Raw genomic sequence first — 16557 nt, forward strand, 5'->3', positions numbered from 1 at the left:
CCTCAACAAAGAGTAGCCCCTGCCCTCCGCAACTAGAGAAAGCCTGAGTGCAGCAACGAAGACCCAACATAGCCAAAGATAAATAAAATAAATAAATTTATTTTAAAAAAGAATGAAAAATTAGCCATATTGGTATCAATATTTTTATCATGCCACGTTGTTCTCATTTTACTAAAATGACTAAAATTTATAAATTTGTTTTTGCCATCTTAAGTAGTCATGAGTAAGCTTGTCTTTTGAGGAAAGCCGAGATTTTTTATAAGCTCTGGGAATGTCTAGCCTTTAGTTGTGAGTGGTATTATGCTTTGCTCTCCTCATTTAAAGGTTTCATACCAGTTTATTCTTACTCAGCCTCATTCTTTTCAGATTAATTTATTTTTTAAAAAACATACTTTCTGCTTTCTCCAAATACCCATTGCATTCTGACACCACCTTCTGCTGTTCAAGAACTTGTCTTTACTGAATTAGTATTGATTTTAAAAGAGAATGTTCTTAGAAGATAACCAAAGAAAGCCTTTGGTTTAACATACAGTGATCAGTGTTCCAAGAGAGAATGCTTTCACTAAAATATTGCTGAATGTACTTAAGAAGCCAAGATAATGCTGTAGATGACTGAAATCTTAATGTACTATTGACATGTTGATCATGGTTTGCCCTATTCCATATGATTGTACAGCTTTTGGATGGCCACACACAGGTAGATAGTGATGTTTCTGTGTGCCTATCCCACTGTTATTACCATACCCAAGATTATTCTGGTTTATGCAGTATTCCGAGAGTATCCAGAATGGCATTCCAGTGCTTTACCTTTTAAATTAGTAAATAGAAAGTTGAGTTCACTATCACTTTCAAAATAAATGATTTATTTACAAAATTTGGTACATTAACTATAGTAACAAATTTCTTAATGCACATTTCACAACCATGTAATACTAGCCACTATTATCTGGCGTGACCATTGCATGCCCAATTTTGCTTTAATAGAGTTGTTATCCACGACACATCTCTTTGCTGAAATTTCTGATAGATTGTACATAACTAAAGGGAAACCAGGATGGTTTTATGAAAAAATTCTCTGGGCTAACATGTCACTCATGGAATAACAACCTAGAGTGGATGACAGTTCTCACACCAGCTGCTTGACATCTGAACAGCTGCCAATGCCCTAGGAAATGTCACACCATCAGATATAGGCTCTGAGTGTGTGAGCAGCAAAAATGTACCTGGTAGAGGCCAGCACCCCAGGCCATGACTAACACCCCAGGCCCCATCATCCCGTAAGCTTGAAGCTGGGGTTGAGCTGTCAGTTTAATAAATGAATAGCCTCTTTGTTTTGATCAGTATTGTCAAGGCTTATTTCAAAAAAGGACTCTGATTCCTCTCACAGTCTAGCCCAGCCAAAGTCAATTGGTACAATTTCAAGGTGAATTTATTCACTCTTTATAAAGTTCTGTGCGCGAATATATCAAGACAGTTGAATAAATTGAAATAAATAGACTTGGAGTTACATATTCTCCCAGTAATTGAAATAGTTCCCCCCCCAATATATTTATAGTAATAATTCTACCTTTATGAAACCTAGCCTAGCTACAGAAAGGAAAGCACAGAATTACCATTTTGATAACATATTTGGAAAATGCACTGGGGCTAATATGTCGATAAGGGCATCTGAAAGTTGTCCTTGCCTTTAACCATTCCCTGTTAAACTTTGAGTAAAGCACTAGCTTTACCACTTGATAAGGATGCCTGATTAGCCTCCATTGATGTGCAAATATTTGCCTTGAATTTGGTCATTTCTAAATAGAAATGCACAAACACTAGCTCTTTCTGTCTGTTTTACAGTACTTTGGATTTGAGTTGCATATACACTGAAGTAAACATACACACTGAACTACAAAACAGCATCGGTGTTGATGTCCATCTGAAATGAGCAAATCTAGTTAATTTGATGTACAGAATTAATTTAACATGTGTCACCTCACCTATCATCATTGCAATTTTTAAAAAATATACGATAGTTTTAACTTACAGCTTTAAAGCTCTTTTTCTTTCTTTATTTTGCAAACGGGCAGAAGCTAGATCATAGTCAGAAAGGGTTACTGTAACAGAAAGGTTTCCTGATTATAGTAGAAAAACCTCCCCAACTTTATCTGAGTGTGATGGAGAAAGAATTAATCTCACCCACTTACAGCATGCTGTTCTGAAAAGGATTTTCAAAGTATAAAATATCTTATCTGAAAATATGGTTCCCCTTAAAACCATCAGTAAGCCTTGGGAAATGCTGCATTCTGAGGTTTGGGAAGGAAAATGCTTTGACTTGATAATGAAGGACACCTGGGAGTGATTGGCATTTGCTAACAGAAAGTCAAATAATTGAGGTATAATGGTAGGAAAGGGTTTAGGGAACAACTTAGTCCAATGCTAATCCTTTGAAAACTTGAAGCGATGTCTATGATTTCTTTTCTCCCTCTGACAAGCAATCTATAAAAGTGATCAAACTGATCAACTGCGAATGCCGTTTCCCTTCCTTTATCTTTTTTAATCTCGCTCTTTTAAAGCAAATTGAAGCTCCCTCTCCTATCCATCAGTGTGCATATAAGCTCTGATGTGTGACCCATGGGCAAATAAGCATTTCTTAGCCGCTGTCTGGAACATTATTATTTCATGAAACATAAACAATAAATGTGAGAGTCACATTCAGGATGAGGAGATGTATGGCTTGAATAATACAGATTTCAAAAGAATATTTTTACCTCTGGGTCATTTAAAATATGTATATAACCAAGTTGCTAGTCATTAAAAGTCTTCTTTCAAAGCTCTACCAGAATAACCGAAATGAATGTGCTGAAAATCTCAGCTCTGATTTTAGTAGATGGATATCTACACACGCATAACACATTATCAGAGCAGTACCTTTACTGATAGTGAACAGATATCACACCTATTTCAGAGTTCGAGCTCACCTTAAACAGAAGGGAGCCTGTGGGGCCTGAAAGAATAGCCATGCTGCTTCGGAAATAGAAGTTCTCCTGTCGGTTTAAACTGCTTATTGATCATCAGTACTTTAATAAGGGAAATGCTGTTAAGGAAGACATGAGTGTTAAACTCTGAGAACTAATTGAGAACTTGAAAATGGCCATCATCTTCCATTTTTAGAGGCTGAGTTGTGTCCGAACACAAAATGACCCCTTGAAAAAACAATTAGAAAAGTATTACCTCAGGAGACCATGTCTGAAAACATACAGAAGTTTCTCATTACCCATGCTTCTTGTCTTATATGTTAACCTGAGAATAAGTAGTTACTCTTTTCAAGGAATTTTTTAGAGAGTGTTCATATAAGGATTTTGTTCCTTTCCTTTCCAGACAAAGGACTTTGAGCAGTCTGTGTCCTGATGCTGTTGATAATCCAATTTCTCTGTAATGTTTTTTTTTAACATCTTTATTGGAGTATAATTGCTTTACAATGGTGTGTTAGTTTCTGCTTTACAACAAAGTGAATCAGTTATACATATACATATGCTCCCCTACCTCTTCACTCTTGCGTCTCTGTAATGTTGATGGAAGCATCTACTCTCCCCGTTACTTGAAGCTCCACAAAGAACCTCTAGAACAGCAGTCAGCAAACTTTTTCTATAAAGGGCCAGATGATAAATATTTTAGGATTTGTGATCTCTGTTGCAGTCATTCACCTCTGCTGTTGTAATGTGACAGCCGTCATATACAGTATTTAAATAAATGTGGTTGTGTTCTATTAAAATATTATTTACAGAAATAGGTGGTGGGCTGGATTTGGCATCTGGCCTGTAGTTAACCATCTTCTGCTCCAGAATAAGAAACATCTAACTAGTGAGAATCTATTGTTCTGATTCACAGCAGTACATTAATACAGACTATTGTTATCATCCCTTGGAGTTGAGATAATCCCTGATGAAGATTTGTACTAACCTCTTAAGCAATTCAACCCCTCTATTAATCTGATTAATCTACTCTTACAGTTGCACAACAGAATAGCAGTCATATGTTAGACCTTAATGTTTAGCTACATGTTGCAATATAATTAAGTTTCTCTAATTTTTATAGTGGATTTATTATGGGCTAGATGGTAGAGATTACAGTGCTCTTCCTCAGGCAGCAGGATAAAATCAAATAAACCACCAAAGAAAGTATTTACATTTGTGATGAGTATTTTATAGGAAGGAAAAACTAGAGTGTTGAGTTTGAGAATAATGCTGGTGGGGATTCTATTTTATATTTAGTGGTTTAGGAACCTCTTACATGTTTCTCTTTATTAGTTAGGAATAAATGTATATCAGAATGGGGCCCTGCCTGGACATGAGTTCAGTGGCAAGAATAGATAAGTAAATTAAGATATTTTTAAAAGATAACTAATTTCCTGAATAGGTAAATATAAAATTCAAAAGGCACAAAAAATAAGTAGTAAAAGTAAATTTTCTTCCCCACATGCCCCAAACTATGCAATCTCCCTCTCCAGATGCAGTGCTGTTACCAGTTTTTTAATTCATTATGTGAATGAGTATAGGTTCTAGAAAATAAGACTTGAAAAAGAAATATACCAATTTCCTGCCTTTAGTATACATTGATATATCAGTGTCAGGGAAGGGGACATTTCCCGTTCTACCTCTCTTGAATTCTAATTGGTTGGACTAATAATAAAATTGACACAAGACAGATTATCAGGAGAAAACAATAACAAATTTTAATTGGTGCACACAGAGGTCTCATAGAAATGGGACTAAAAAGTAGCCAAAGCAAGCAACTTTTATACTTTTTAGACAAAGAAACAATAAATTTATGAGGAGTTGACAGGACAAAGAAATTTAGGCTTTGGGTGCTTAGTGAAGATTCTAAATAGAGTTTGGGCTTGAGGTAGTAAATTAAAGAAATAACAAGGTTTGATAATATAGGCTTCTTAGCCCAGAATTCCCTATCTCTGGCCATAAGGGTGCTTTCCTACTTCCAAATGCAGGGGGTGCACCTTTATTTCCTGCTTTCAGGGAGATAGAGAAGAGAGTCAAAGTGCCCCTCTTGCATCAGCTGTCTCTTAAGTAACTTTAACTGAAAATAATAAATATGCCATATTTTGTTGGCCTGCCCTGGTCCCCAACAAGCATATACAAGCTCACTAGTACATTTAGAGCTTAAATATTTCTAATGGTTGGCTGTTATACAGAGCTGCAGTGAAAATACACATACTTAAAACTGTGTGAGATAATCTGTTAGGAGGCAGTTCTCTATGGGTCTGTCACTTTTCTGCACATCTTGTGAGCAGAGGCTACCATTTTATTCTGGACTATTTTGTCAAGGAGGTTTGTATGGCAACTGGCCATGGAAGATGGAGGTGGTATTCCCCTCTGGAAGGAAAGGAGGTGTACTTATTGGTCAGCCTAGAAGATTCAGGTTCCCAACTTCAGGAGTTCTTCAGCTGTGATGCAAACCCATAGCATATGCAGCATCCACCTGAGCCCCTCCGAGTTACCCTTGTGGGACTTGAAGGGACAAGGGGCGCTGATGAAAACATGTAGCTCAGGCTGCTACTATCCCGTGATAAAGTGATAAAGTGCTTCATTTCTGCCTCAGGAATCTCCAATCTTCTGCCAACATCCATGAAACTGGCAGGCTAATTATTATCTCAAAAATAGGGGAAAATCTCAGACTCTTCATAGTTCATGATAATCTGTAGCATGAAGTACTAGAATTGGAATTGTGGGACCAAAGATTAAGTGAATTACAAATATATTTTAATAATTATATTAACATCAACAGAAATGAAAGTGCCTGTTTCTCTTTCTGCAATCTCACTAACAAATTGTGTTACCCAACCTTTGATATTTGCCTATTTGCTAAGTGAAAATGGTATATTAATGTATTTTTAATTTGTATTTCACAATAAGCGAGTATATGTATTAACTAAGTACTTTATAGCTGTTTACATATGCTTTTCTGTGGATTTGTCTTTTTATCTTCCAATTTTTTTTTTTAAACTGATTATTTAGAGCTCTGTAAATATTAAGAATTTAGGCTTTTGTTTATCACACATTACACATATTTCCTTCCAATATTTAACTTTCTCTTTTACTTTAAGGTTTTTCTTATGAGTGAGAAAATTTGAAGTAGACAAATTTATCACTCTTCTCCTTAGGGCTTTATGTAATATTAGGCCTTTCTTATTCAGATTATGTAAGACGTTTTTATGTAAGATTATGCAAGTTTAGCTGCTCTTTGTACTTTTCTGATTTTTATTTTGTGCACTTAGATCTTTGATCCATCTGCAACATGTTTTCAAGCACAGATTAAGATATAGATCCACCTTATTTATTTTTCTGGATTGGGTTATTTTTGAAACAACCAATACCATGTTAGGAATCTTAATTGAGATTTGGAACAAAAAAAAGAATTTCCTCAAGAATCGCTTAATCACACACTTGAGATAAACTATTAGCTGAATTTACTAAACCGTTAAATTAAACATTTCAACTAATTACCCATACACTATTAAATTGTAAAATTTACTTTGGCCACCAGGCCTTCTTCACAGAGGGAGGGAATTGGTATATATTCTCTAGTGAGGTTATTTTTTAGGCCTGTTACTTTAATCATCTTTCTCTCCTTCCCTCCTACTTTTCCTGTATCGCTCCTTCTCTGTCCCCTTACTTCCATCCCTTCTTTCCTCCTTTCCCTCCACCCTCCCTTCCTCTCTCCCTTCCTTCCTTCTTTCCTTCCTTTTCATGAATCACACAAATCTCCCTCAAAGACCAATTATTATTGTTTATTACAGTGCTATGCATGTCTTATAAACTTCCCATTTTTTAATCTCTGAGATTCTTCTTCTCCTTCTTCTGTGTCTTTCATTCCTCGGTTTTTCACTACATTCCCCTGTTCATTGTTTCTTTTCTTTCTTGTGTTTTCTGCAGATGTCTACTCTATGCATAGCTCTTTACTGCTGCTACTTTTTAGAAGACCTCTATCCCCTCCTGCTTTCTGGGCTCTTCTTACTCTCCTGGTTCATTCCCTAAATAACTATTTCTCTAGAACTTTCTGGGTTATTTCCTAGGCAAAAAAAGACTACAAATAATCTTAAGTTTTATGTCTCTTGTTTTTTGGGCTGGTTTTGTTATTTAAAAAAAATTGTAACTCAGTTGCCCTCATCATATGTAGTCATATTTATTTTGCAACCATGGAAAAGACTATGAAATTTTAGGCTAAAAGGGAACTACTTCCAAATCTTTTGTCAGTTACTCTCTTTTTCTCACTCATCTCCGTACCAAATAGTCTGCTTAAGTAATTTATATATGTTTACTTAGATTATAATTACTTTTATTTATCCTGTTTCAGAAAAGCAATATAACCTTAACTCTAGATTACTATTGCCTCTGGCACTTTTCCATCACTCTGTTCACTTATGTCTGGTCTATGACTCTATAATTGTGCTTTTTATAATGATTCTTTAACTTACATTGTTCAAATGCACGGACTTTATTTCCATACGCAAAGCAATTGTATTTCTCCTTATTCCTCTTTTTCTTCTTCTTTGATTTTCTTCTTCTTCTTTTTTATTTTTATATTTTGGTACGCGGGCCTCTCACTGTTGTGGCCTCTCCCGTTGCGGAGCACAGGCTCCGCACGCGCAGGCTCAGCGGCCATGGCTCACGGGCCCAGCCGCTCCGCGGCATGTGGGATCTTCCCGGACCGGGGCATGAACCCATGTCCCCTGCATCGGCAGGCGGACTCCCAACCACTGCGCCACCAGGGAAGCCCGATTTTCTTCTTCTTATACTAAGTGAGTTAGAATGAGATTGCCTTAACACTGATAACTTAAATTTTATCCATTTGTTTAACTGTCTCTAACTCATTCCAAATCTGCACAGGAAGTTTTGGAACCCTGAGGTGTAGTCTTGGTTCCATGAGCTCTTATTCCTTCTGCTTCCACTAGGCACTGTGCTATTTGATCATCACCTCATTGCAGCATCAACCCAATGCAGTCTTCTGCCATTACTCTGAGAGGTGTGATGATCTCTCTTGGTCTGGGTAATAGACTCTTATACTCCCTCCCTTGGAATAGGAAACCCAACATTTCATTAGGCTCCACATCTCCCATCCTAGGTTATAGCCTCTGTTAGGGAAGGGGGGATTTCCCCCCACCCCTCATGAGTTCTTTTGGCTGATCTAATAAATAAATTGACACAAGACAGATTAACAGGAGGAAAAAAAAACAATTTAATTCAATGCCTGGAAGTCTCCTAGAAATGGGACCCCCAAAGTGGCCAAAACAGCCTGTTTATATATCATTTTTAGACAAAGAAACAATTACTTGTGAAGATTTATGAAAGAGGCTTGTGCTTGGGATAGCAGACTTAAAAAGAAGTAAGAAAGTCTGTTTATACAGCTTTCTTAGCCTTGAATTACCTTTCCTGGCTTCCTTGAAACATCTTGCAACCCTCATGAGACAGTTTCCCCTCTTGTTTAAGGTGAATCCTATTACCTATAGTCTAAGAGTCCTACCTAATATAGGAATTTAAATTAATTATTAAAACATGGTCACTGGATTCAGGAAAGCCATTACCTAGAAAGGTAAAGAAATGTTTAGTGCAAAGATATAGACAATATACAGACAATGCAATTAGAAGGAGCTGAAGATCATTGAAATTTAAGAAGAGTTTCTCTAAGTGAAGAGGTCATTCCAGGAGTGGGAAATACCAAGAACAGAAGCATGGAGTTTAAACAAAGCAAGAAGAGGAAGAAGCACTGTTTAACTGAAATGTGTATATGGATGGTGTGAGATGAACTTGAATATTTTGTGAGGCACAAAGGAAGGCTTTAGAATCTGGCATTAGACTTGACGCAGTGGGCCTTGTTGGGGGTGGTGCATTTTTCCCTTACTTGTTTTTAAACAGACAATGATGTGATGAAGCATGCTCCTAGGAAGATGAGTCAGGTAAGAAAGTACCAGATGGATTAGAGAGCCTAGAGCCCAGATGGATTAGGAGGCTGTATCAGTTAAGAGACATTTAGCCTTAGGTCACAGAAAAACAAACTAACGTTACTGGCTTAAGAGGGAGAGAGGGAGGGAGGGAGGAAGAGAGGGAAGAAAGGCAGGGGTGGTGGGGGGAGAGAGAGAGAGAGAGAGAGAGAACAAATTGAATTTATCAGGTCACATAACTAAAACAGCCACAGGTAGAGCTGAAATTAGAAAATGACAGCTTTGGGGACTCAAATGATGTCATTAGGGCTAAGTTTTCTCTGGCATCTGTCTCACCTTATGCTGGCCTAACTCTAGAGCTCCACATTGTCACATCTGCGAGTTCCAGACTCTCCTGTCTGGATGCAAAGATGCCTAAAGGAGCTCCAGCATCAATTTCTCTGAGGTTCATGTCTAGCAGAAATGACTGGACACCTTTCTAGACTCATCCCCAAATTACTGGACTTCATTCTTATTGGCCAGCATAGATCATTGGCTCATCCCAGGACATCCACTTTGGTCAGGAAGATACAGTGCTTTGACTGGTTACATTTGGATCAAGTATTGACCCATATGACATAGAATGATATAATGTTTAACTTTGATTTATTGTTCAGTGCTAGTTAGTTTATTCCAAGGCCACTTTTCATAAACGATTTCATGTTTTGTGATGAGGGAAGCAATACCATTTGTAAGACGGAAATAATAATTTACTGAGTTTTCAGTCACAAAAATATATTTAAAACACAATTTCAGACTTAAGATTTTTAGTATAGTTTTACTTTATTAAGTATTCCAGAACACACTGCATTTGGCAGATTTCTTCCTACTGCAAACTTTCACCGTGTAACCCCTTGAAATACGGAGTTTATAATGGAAATACTGATGCTGCCTTAACTCTGCTAAAGAGAACTGTGCTGCTGTGATAAGAGGAAAATGTATGTTTGCATTTGGAAGACTCATCATCTTTCCAAATCATGATTAGTAGGTGGCAGGACAATAGAACACTGAATTGTATGCAAAGATAGGCCAGATTTGAAATATGAATCTCTTGCCAGTACAAGAGATGAAGATGGCAGTTGTAGTCTCTTCAGATTCATAATTTACTAACTTGTAGGAGGGTTAGCAGTGACTGATCATCCCTGGGCAGGGTGTTAGCAATTTTAAAATCATTTTATTGCATTACACAAACACGAAATTTAAAAGTTTTAGGCTGTCCTTATTTCTACTGTAAGCAACTCTTGGGTACAAGCTTACCTCTAGAAACTAAATATACAAAGGGTATGCTTATTTCAGTATCTCTCTCTCTCTACTGTAGCTTATCATTTTGTATATTACATATTACACAGTGGATTGTTTATGGTATGAAAAGTATTCAGTTATTGTGAGGACATAAAACACTTGCTACAGAAAGAAGTATGGCAAAGAACTATAGGTTTTGCTACCAAATAGTGAAATGAAATTTGTCACTGCCTCTGTAGTCAGCAGAACATTTGGAGATGAAATCATTCAGGGTATAGTACCAGAGGCACAAAGGCAGAACTTGCTACCTATTAAAAAATAAGAAACTGTTGTGGTCTATCATAGCAAGGGATGTTTTCCATTCAAAACCATCAAGGAAAGGCATATGAAGACAGCTGAACAATGTAGATAAAGGGGTTCTCAGTGATGGCTTTGTGTAGGCTTCTGCTTTATTGTCAACTCTAAAAAGCATTGTCAAATTGGTATGGCTTAGGGCATAGCAGAGGGAGTGTCCTTGGAAATATCAAAGGACATTTCCTTTCACTTCAGAAACCTCTCTTTCTTACCATGTCTCTGATTCATTTGCAATTGCAATTCTTAAGTGTGATTGTGTGATGGATCAGAGTAATGGTCTTAGCTCAGCCTATATCACTTTGAAAGCTTACACGAAGGATGTTACCAGTCACTGGGGAGGCTCCCTCCCCAAACCTCTACCCTTCTACAGCCACAGTCCCTAGGTATGTAGAGGAATGTAAATATAGGAAATAAAGATCAATTTGCTGTAGAAATTTGGAAAGTGTAATTATCCTCCTGGCATTTCTTCGTCCCATGGGAAGGGGCAATTAGCAAATCAGGAGTCTGCAGGAAGTGATTGCCCCCGCCCCCAGTCTCTTATCATCTGCAAAGAGCTCATGAAAGGACAACAGTGCTCTTCTGGACAGGCCGTGAAGGTAAGTTCCAGAGAAAGATATCTGACCCCCTGTTGTTTTTGCTTTTATTAAGGCAAACATAAGAAGGGCTTGTCAGTGAGGGGACAAACAGATTATTTGGGGTGTCAGGCAGCCTGGGGTTGGAAACCAACTGATTGTATGAGGTTCCTGGGGAAGTTTTAAGTTTTTCTGCTGGGAAGGAAGTTACTAGCTTCTGGGTATGGTGTGAGAGAAATTTCTGATCCTGGCCAAATGATTGTTCAGGCAATCCAGAGAGAGCATTTAAGGGTGTTTCAGGATATACCACAAGAATAAATTCATAACTCCCCCCCCCGCCACTATCATCCTCCCAACACAAGTTGTCCCTCACATCTATTTGATACTAGTGGGTAGGAGAAATTGAAATTCAAGTCCAAACACAGTAATTTTTTCTTCTTTTTTTTAGTAACTTTTTCTTGTCTATTAATATTCCACATAGATCATGCCATACGTTGTAACGACACCGTACTCAACTTCAAAAGTCCTCAATCTACATTTTGTTTGTATCCGAAGAGTGGGGAAAAAAAGCAATCTTTACTGCTATTTATGGGGATGCTGTAACCGAGACCTAGTACTGAAGGCTCTTTTTTAAAAAAAAAAAAAACAAAAAAAAAACAAAGGCATTCTAGGTCACCTGGGAAGAAAGGCACAAAGGAAAGTGATTTTGCAAATGTATGCCCATCTGCAGCCATTCTGCCTTTCAGGCTCAGGCAGAAAATGGACAGATGTGAAAGACTGGAAGTTTTCTGTGAACTTCATTTCCTCTCTTCTAACAATTTCTCACTCACTGCTTCTGCTCTGGTCACACTGAACTCCTTGGCATTCCTCAGACATACTGGTGCCTCAGATCCTTTGTTCTTCCTCTTCTCTCACTCTCTCTGGCTAAAATGCTTTACCCACAGATATCATCATTGCTTCCTCCCTTATTTACTCATATCTCTGGTCAGAGTTCATCTTATCAATGAGGCTATACTACTGGTTAGCACAGGACAGAAAAAAGGTAATATCAGTGCTTCAAGGTTAGAAAACTGATAGGATAGTAATGAAAGTTATCATTAACACAACAGATAAGAAGATTAATAAGTTTCAAGGGAAACAACTAGATTTGGGGACAAACTGAGTTTTAGGATAACCCTCTAAGCAGCAGGAAATCTAGGTGGGGAGCATAAGAGATCAGGGTGGGAGATGCAGATTTGGAATTTGTCAGGGTAAAGAGGTGATTTAAAACCATTTAGATACCAGTGTAGAATGAAAGAGTTATGAGAGCCAAAAACAAACCCTCAGGAAAACAAACATCTAGTGGGTATAACTTGAAAGAATATAGAACAGCAGAAGAGAAAAGGAAACCAACACACACAGAAGGAACATTGAGATCCTGGAGACGAAATTAAAGAGGAAGAAATTTCCCTCTACCCTTATGGGTTCTTCTGCCTGGTCTAATAATTAAATTGGCATGAGACAGATTAACAGGAGGCAATCAAAGATTTAATAACATGTATATGAGGGAGAGACCCAGGAGAAATGAGTAACTCTCCAAAATGGCTGAAACCCTCACCTTAAATATCATCTTCAGCTAAAGACAAAGAAGATGTTAGGGGTAATGGTTTGAGATTTTAAAGGGGAGGAAGGCAATTCACAGGGAGGTGGAAAACAGATGTTTGGTAAACAAATGTTTGCTGGGCCCGGCAGACAGTGGGACACAGAGAGGACTCTGATCTCTGAATTCTTCCTCACCACACCTATCCCATATTCTTTGCAGACATCTTTGGTAATAGATCTATTCCTGTACCAGGCCTGGTATCTAAATTCTTCAGGCAGGAAGGGGGAAGATCAGAGTTTCTTCCTGAGTCTTTTGAGCCTTGATTGTTTTCAGCTCCAGATAATTTGCATGCCAGAGACATTTTGGGGTAGCAAATTTTGTTCCCCTGCAGAGGCAGAGTGTAGCTACAAAAGATATCAGGCAGGAACCTTTCAAGAAGAAAGTGACAGTCAACAGTATCAAACAATGGCTAAACACAAGTTCTTAGATTTATAAATTTGTCAGTTAATAAGAGTAAATTTAGTAGAAAAGCAGTTGACATCATCTGTTGACAGTGAAAGTGGTAGAAGTCCAAGTTGGAAAATTTGCTGTATCTGGAACTCAGCTGGAGCAAAGTTACAGGTAAGTTTGGGTATTCTAAATTTGGAGTGAGCCCACACAGGCAAGAAGTATACTTTTCTGTTACAACATTTATTTTATTTATTTATTTTTAATTAATTTAATTTATTTTATTTTTGGCTGCGTTGGGTCTTCGTTGCTGTGCGCGGGCTTTCTCTAGTTGCGGCGAGCGGGGGCTACTCTTCATTGCGGTGCGCGGCCTTCTCATTGCAGTGTCTTTTCTTGTTGCTGAGCATGGGTTCTAGGTGCGTGGGCTTCAGTAGTTGTGGTGCACGGGCTCAGTAGTTGTGGCTTGTGGGCTCAGTAGTTGTGGCTCGCGGGCTCTAGAGTGCAGGCTCAGTGGTTGTGGCGCACGGGCTTAGTTGCTCTGCGGCATGTGGGATCTTCCCGTACCAGGGCTCGAACTCGTGTCCCCTGCATTGGCAGGCAGATTCTTAACCACTGTGCCACCGGGGAAGCCCCTCTGTTGCAGCATTTAAATGAAGGAAAAAAAAAAGTGCTTGAGTTGACAAGATAGAAATTCAGTATTTTAGATACCTAAGGACATTTTTCAGGGTAATTAGATCATCTTATTATATTACCAGAATCTATGTGGAATAGAGTCTGTGTAGTGAATAAATTCAAACAAACAAAATAAACCTCTGGCTCCTATTATTAAAATTTTAAATATAATCCCATAACTAATAATAATAGTTATTATATACATACATATATATAACCTTTTATCAAGTGCTTAGTGTGTGCCAGGCCCTTTAAAATTTTAGTTGCATTATTTCATTTGATATACTCAAAACAAACCTATGTATCCCAAGGTTAGAAATGAGAAAACTGAAGCACATATAAAATAACTTTTCTAAGGTTAATCTGCTAGCAAATGGCTGAGCAGGGATGATGTATCACACTTCTATCAAATTTACCCCCCCCCACACACACACACATGTGCGCGCCACATGATACCCTGCTTCTGGTAAAGATTGTTTTAATGATTCGACCTTTTATTTGGTGAGAAACTCTTGCGTTATCCAAATTCTGCTACTTATTGCATACATTTTATTTACACACTAATCAGTTTATTTCTAAGTTAATCTTTCTCATAGCATCTTTTTAAATGCAGATAGCCTTGAAATCCCTCTCTCAACTCTACAAATTCATTGGCTACATTTTCTTTCTTCCCAGTTATCTCAGTTGATGGCTTTATTAAATATTTTGCTACTACACAATAGTGTCACTGTTTTTCCATCCTTCTACAGCAGTTTCCTTATCAATCTCCTAACTTCTTATAATACTTTCTAGTCACTTTATGCCTCGTTTCAAAACCAATGCCATATATGTTAGGGTTTTTTTTTTTAATTTTTATATCATTCAACATTGCCACAACAGTGCTGTTTAATCAACCAGCCCACTATTCAGTGGCATACTTAGTTACTCACACATGTTTGGGGTGACTGTGGGTTGTCTGATCCAGGTTGCAATTACCTGGAGTTGGCTCTAGTTACACATTGTGTCTAAGTTTCTCATTTTCCCTGGATGAACAAGCTAACTGGGACATCTTCCAGTAATGTTAGGAGAGCAAAGAGCAGACATGCTCAATCATAGAGGCACACTCTTTTGTATTATGTGTGCTAGTAGCCCATTGGCCAAAGAAATTCATATGGCCATGCCCAGAGTTAATAGACAGGTAGATATACTTCATCCATCATGACACCAAGGCAGTGGTACAAATGCATAGCATTACTATAGGAGACTGAAGAATTATGCCCCATATTTATGTTTCCATAATGAGATTTTACCAGTAATCCCATGGTTGATAAAGTAGACGTGATAACCAATAACTCTCATGATTTTGACTTTTGTTTTATCATATAAATTACTTCTGTAACTCTTGGGTATTCACTTTAGAAACTGTGAACTATGGAATATAAATTAGTAAAATTTATATCTCACTTGGTGAATTGAGGTTAGAACGTACAGATATAGTAATGATAGTTTTTAACAAAATAAATGTTTTGTTTTTTTGAGTTTACAAAATTTCTAGCATCTAAAGCAGTACATAGAACATAGTACACAGTTAAGAAGGATTTATTAGCTTGAATCCTTAAACGTCATGTGTAACTTGTTTTCAATTAATGAAAACATCAAATAAACCCCATATAGGGATTTTTCATTATTTTCAATGTGAAAATTATATATTGTGTGGTAAATTAAATACAAACCAAACAAAATGTAAAACTCTCCACTCCAAGTTCTACTTTCTTGTTACCTTCCACATTTTGCTGCTGGCTGTACTTTAGCACATTGGATTTTTAAGCATTGTAAAGACTTGCGCACAAAAAAGAAGCATTGATTTTAAGCACTTTTTCTTAAACAAATGCTCTGCCCTTCAGAGATAGTGTTGTGAAATAAAATGTCCTATCATCAGAAGGCTCAAACTTTTCAACCCCTGCTGCCTTCCTCTTTGCCTGAGTGGTTGCAGTATTTGCCTTGTGCTGCTGGAGGCTATCTTTGGTAACTTCCCTTAGTTAAGGCAGAACTCTTAGATTCTTAAATCCTATGTCGCTAATTAATAACTGTGCTGCAGTAAAACTGAGATGTTCATTCCTCTGAAAAGGTAAAAGCTGATCTGAGTGAGCTGTGTCTAACTAATCCTTTGGTGTATTCCCTGCTTTTGTAGGATCGCACTGTGACTCCCCAGCTTCAGGCTCAAAATAAACTCATATCTGGTCTTCTCTCATTCAGGCACTTGCTAATTCAAATAGCTCTTTCTTTTTAGTTTGCATTCTCTTACCTACTTATCCTAAAATTTTGGCTTATAATATTATGAAAGATTTTTCTTCCTAGTTTTTGCAAGGCCCTAGAAGAATTCAGCTCTTTTCTATGTCCTTTTATCAATATTTGCTTTGCTTCTTTACAAAGCACAGTAGAGTTGGAAAAGATGACTCCAGGAAGTCTGTATAAGGTTACTAGCCTTCCTGGCTACTGGCTCCTTGAGTTCACAATCAGGCTGTGGGGATAGTAAGCGTATCTTTACTGTTGGTCAGTAGGGAACATATTTGAGAAGGAGAACTGGGTGTAGATCAGGAAACACTGTGGACAAACTGGTACCTGCTGGTATTTCTGCATCTCTGTTGCATCGTGGCTGCTGCTTCATTTCTGCTTGGCAAGTTGCTTGCAAGTTTACTTTCATCCAGCTCAGATTTGGAATCACGTAGGGA

The sequence above is a fragment of the Physeter macrocephalus genome, chromosome 8 (assembly GCF_002837175.3).
Source record: "Physeter macrocephalus isolate SW-GA chromosome 8, ASM283717v5, whole genome shotgun sequence".
Classification (NCBI taxonomy): domain Eukaryota; kingdom Metazoa; phylum Chordata; class Mammalia; order Artiodactyla; family Physeteridae; genus Physeter; species Physeter macrocephalus.